Raw genomic sequence first — 4,314 nt, forward strand, 5'->3', positions numbered from 1 at the left:
TTGATTTTTTTCACAACTCTTTTGCCCTTCCCTCCGTAAACTGATATTCCCCTCATCAAGCCATCGTGCGCACTTTGCTAACTTTGCGGGCTAAAAATGTGCCCATCCCTGTGCTACGCAATAGCTTTACCGCGGCAGTCCCCGAGTGCCACACGTCTTTCTTTTATAAAAAATTAATTGCAGCATCCAAAGAAAATATTTCAATTTTAATATACTTGTGTAAAATAAAAATTTTTTAATAAAGAAAATAATAATAAAAACATCTCTAATTTCACGATATCATCATCTGATTTGATAAGAAATTTGGAAATAGCTCCAACAGTTCCCTTCTCATTTTGAGTTAGATTTTGTAACAAAACGGTATGTTCCGCCAAAATATTAATGATCACTTTGTTTTGTTTTCCAATTAATTCTGGAAAAATAAAAGAATGAGGGTATGTTAATGATATTCCATTTGATAACAATTATGTATATGTATATATATTTAACATACCTCCCAATTCTGTAATTTTGTCCACAAATAATTTTTGAAGGTTGTTGCACTTATCCTCTAATTTTTGCAGGGTGCTGATGCTATTTGAAACCGTTGTTGWTTTTGTAGAACAATTTTCGTAGTTTTTGCGGGTAACATACCCTGCAAAAATTTGAGGACTACGTAGTCCAATTGCGTAATGCTTCGAAGTAGAGGCGATGAGATCTGGTTACATACCTAACCATGTGTTATGCTGCACTGGACGATGTCCGAAATTGAACGTCATCTTTTTCGTGATTATTCGGCAATTTGATTCGGTTATACTCGTATGCAGGTATATTTAGCAATGGACATCATAAAAATAACGATAATTTTAAATAAATCGTAACGAGATATCGATTTATTTTTGCTAAAAAGTCATTGAAAATTATTTAATACATTTCAAAAAACCTTTATTAACGTAAATATTTCTTATTTATTACCACGTTGAAGAATTTGTTAATTTTTACCCCACDTAAACTTTTTCTGTATTTGCGGTTGCTTTCATTAATCACATATGTATAAGAATTAGAGCAAAAATTTAATTCAAAAAGATCTTTGAAATACAATTTTACGAACAGTGTCTTCTAAGAATTTGAAACATTTCTCATTTTAGTTTAAAACAAATTGAAGCAAATTATWAAAAACATTGAATATTTTAGTCTAAAAAGGAACTATTAATTATGGAGAATAACATAATAAATCGATTTACATAAAATTTTTAACTTAGAACGTGTTTACACGCGAAAACTTTTGTTGCTCGTTTTCGGAATATTCTCGTCTGGTGTTCTGCAATCTTTTTGATATAATATTATCAAATTTTTGTACGCTTAATTTAAAATGTGCACAAAAATATTWTTCTTAAGRTAATTTTTATCTTTAKTCTTAAYTTTCGAAAACACTTCTATTATAATAAACATATTTGCACCGAAATTTTTATATTCTATTTAAAAAATTTATAATTAAATTAAATTTTCCTCGACGTGCCCTCACCTACAGTTTCATCTAGATGTGTATAAGAGACAGCATATATTGTGTATCGCCCACCCCTACATTTACTCATTTTGAAATTGTCAGACGGACTGGATGGATTGGAAGATTGGAAGAAAAATTTACTGCGGTATAATTGGAGAAATTTCAAGGACTTTTGTGAGTATAGTGTGTGAAAAATTTAATAATAAATTAATTAGTGATTAAATGAAATGAGTTGCTCAAAGAGGCATTGAAACGCCTTTTTAAAGCTAAAAAAGAGTTTTATACAGAGCAATTAGCCGGTAAAAATAAGGCATCAGTACGAGTTCGGGGAAACGACGCCGCTACCGAGAATATTGCGCATTGCAATTCTTTTCATAGTACTGATGCCACTAGGGAAAAGCTTCGATTAAAGAATTCTTTTCGGGAAAAAATGAAAGCTTGGCAGATTAAAAATAGAATCGGTCATAAAGCCTTCGGGAGCTTTTATTTATTTTAAAAGAGGAAACCGTTAAGTCCCTTAGTTCTATTGGACTACAAAAATGAAGAAGTGGTTACCGAACATGTTCCCCCGGGAAAGTATGTTCATCTCGGCCTTAAAAATCAAATTAAGAAAATTGAAAGTATTCAATAGTTCAAGAACTCAACTTTGGCCAATTTTAATACGCATAGTTAATATTCCAAATATATCGGTATTTCCTGTGGGTATATATAAAGGCAAGCAAAAGCCAAGTGATATTGATCAGTTTTTGAGCTATTTTTGACAATGAGTTTCAAATTCTAAAGGTAAATGGGTTAGAATTAGGCGGTAAAATATATGAATTAAAAATTAGATCTTTAATATATGTTGCACCAGCTAGAGCATTTGCCTGTGGTATTCCGCATCACACATCAACTCATGGGTGCTCAAAGTGCACAGCAGAAGCAAAGATATTTGAAATACCCTTGTGTATCCCATGAAAGTTGGAAAAATTGTAGGTGATGAAGATTTCGATCTCCGAAGATACATTGATCATCACCAAATAGTATTTCGCACAGTTAAAACACCATTTGAAAAAGTAAATTTAAAAATGTTAACACAGGTACCTTTAGATCCAATGCATTTAATATATCCTGGAGTTATGAAAAAGTTTTTAGTTAGAATTTTAAAAAATAAATTAAATTATGAAAAGCGACTATGTGTAGCAAACAAAAAACAAATATCCGATCATTTGGAATCGCTTAAAATTCACATTCCAAAGGAATTCGTTCGTCTACCTAGAAGTATTGAGGAAGTTACACATTGGAAGGCTACAGAATTCAGACAATTTTTGCTAACACAGGTATTTTAGTTCTAAAAGATAAAGTGCATGAAGATGTATACTATGAGTTTTTATTATTACATTGCGCTTGTACATTGCTCTCCTGTTCACAAAATGTTCATTCAAACTTAAAAAATGCGGAAGACGCCTTGAAATTATTCGTTGAAAATTTTCCAAAAATATTTGGAGATGATAGTGTTTCATACAACGTTCACAGTCTATTGCACCTACATAGCTGATGGTGTAAAAACGTTAGGAGCTATTCCGAATTTTCTGCGCATGACTTTGAAAATTATTTACAAAATTAAAAAAAAAACGTTCGAAAACCTACTAAAATTTTAAAGCAACTAACTAATATAAATACATATTCTGACTTTCACATTAAATCTAAAATAACAGGATTTATAGAAATGAATTCAAATATTAAAACATATACCAATCTGCATTATTTGTTTAGCACAAAAATTCCAAATAATATCTGTTTAATCTACCCTTTTATTATTATAAATATTCAAGCTTTTGAAAAATCGGATTCCGGCTCTGGGGTAATAATTGGAAGACGATAAGTTAATACTATTAGTTGTTTCAAAGAACCCTTAGACTCTTTTTCAACTTTGGGTATATGCTTAGCAGATGCTGTACCCAGAACTGAAAATGAAATGTTTTCAATTGAATTTTATACCAATATTACATGGCTGCACTAATTAACGTTTTTAATTTTGTTTTCATATACATACTTACATGCATATGTAAATATTTGGAGTTGGTACATAAGGAAAAAACTTACATTGACAATTTTTATTATTTAGATAGCTTCAATGATGGTTGCGATAAGTGCAACAACATTCAAAAATTATTTGTGGACAAAATTACATACATATACATAATTGTAATCAAATGGAATATCATTAAAATACCCTCATTCTTTTATTTTTCCAGAATTAATTGGAAAACAAAACAAAGTGATCATTAATATTTTGGCGGAACATACCGTTTTGTTACAAAATCTAACTCAAAAGGAGAAGGGAACTGTTGGAGCTATTTCCAAATTTCCTATCAAAACAGATGATGATATCGTGAAATTAGAGACGGAAATAAATGATGATAATTGAGATAAGAGTCCTATAATTTATATATAAAAATAACTGTTTATGTTAAGAGCCTAATCCAATTTCATTTTAAACATATTAGATTTCAGCAGTGCAAGAAGAGGTTGTAAAAAATTTCGAAAAAGTTTTGGCGCGTAATTTTGCCTTGAATACAACATTAATGGAATTGGCAACAGCTCTTAAGGATTATTCTATGGAGTATACCATACTTAAAAGTATGGACAATTGAATTATTCATTAACGACAAAACAATATATATATGTACACTTGTGCTCACCCAATTAAGCCACATAAACGTTATGGTGTACAAATTCATAAAAGTTGAATTTTATTGATAAATCGAAAAAAAAAGTTTCACAAAATTAAAAGAAAGTACTTAAACTTTATTGTACTTATAGGTTTTTAAAGGTAAATTTTAATG

At 30.1% G+C, this 4,314-nt stretch overlaps 1 long non-coding RNA gene across 2 annotated transcripts; it reads right to left on the reverse strand.

Moving 5' to 3' along the window:
- Positions 1–198: 198 nt before the first annotated feature.
- LOC108976093 lies at positions 199–996 on the reverse strand. Of its 2 annotated transcripts, none has more exons than XR_001993923.1 (3): positions 958–996; positions 494–881; positions 199–412 (listed from the first exon to the last, which is right to left on the reverse strand). It is a non-coding gene; the product is annotated as an uncharacterized LOC108976093 (long non-coding RNA). The 2 variants fall into 2 exon arrangements; XR_001993922.1 differs by having other exon boundaries at positions 955–993.
- Positions 997–4,314: the final 3,318 nt, after the last annotated feature.

This window comes from Bactrocera latifrons, unplaced genomic scaffold, assembly GCF_001853355.1.
Source record: "Bactrocera latifrons isolate USDA-ARS-PBARC rearing strain unplaced genomic scaffold, ASM185335v1 scaffold_727, whole genome shotgun sequence".
Taxonomy (NCBI): domain Eukaryota; kingdom Metazoa; phylum Arthropoda; class Insecta; order Diptera; family Tephritidae; genus Bactrocera; species Bactrocera latifrons.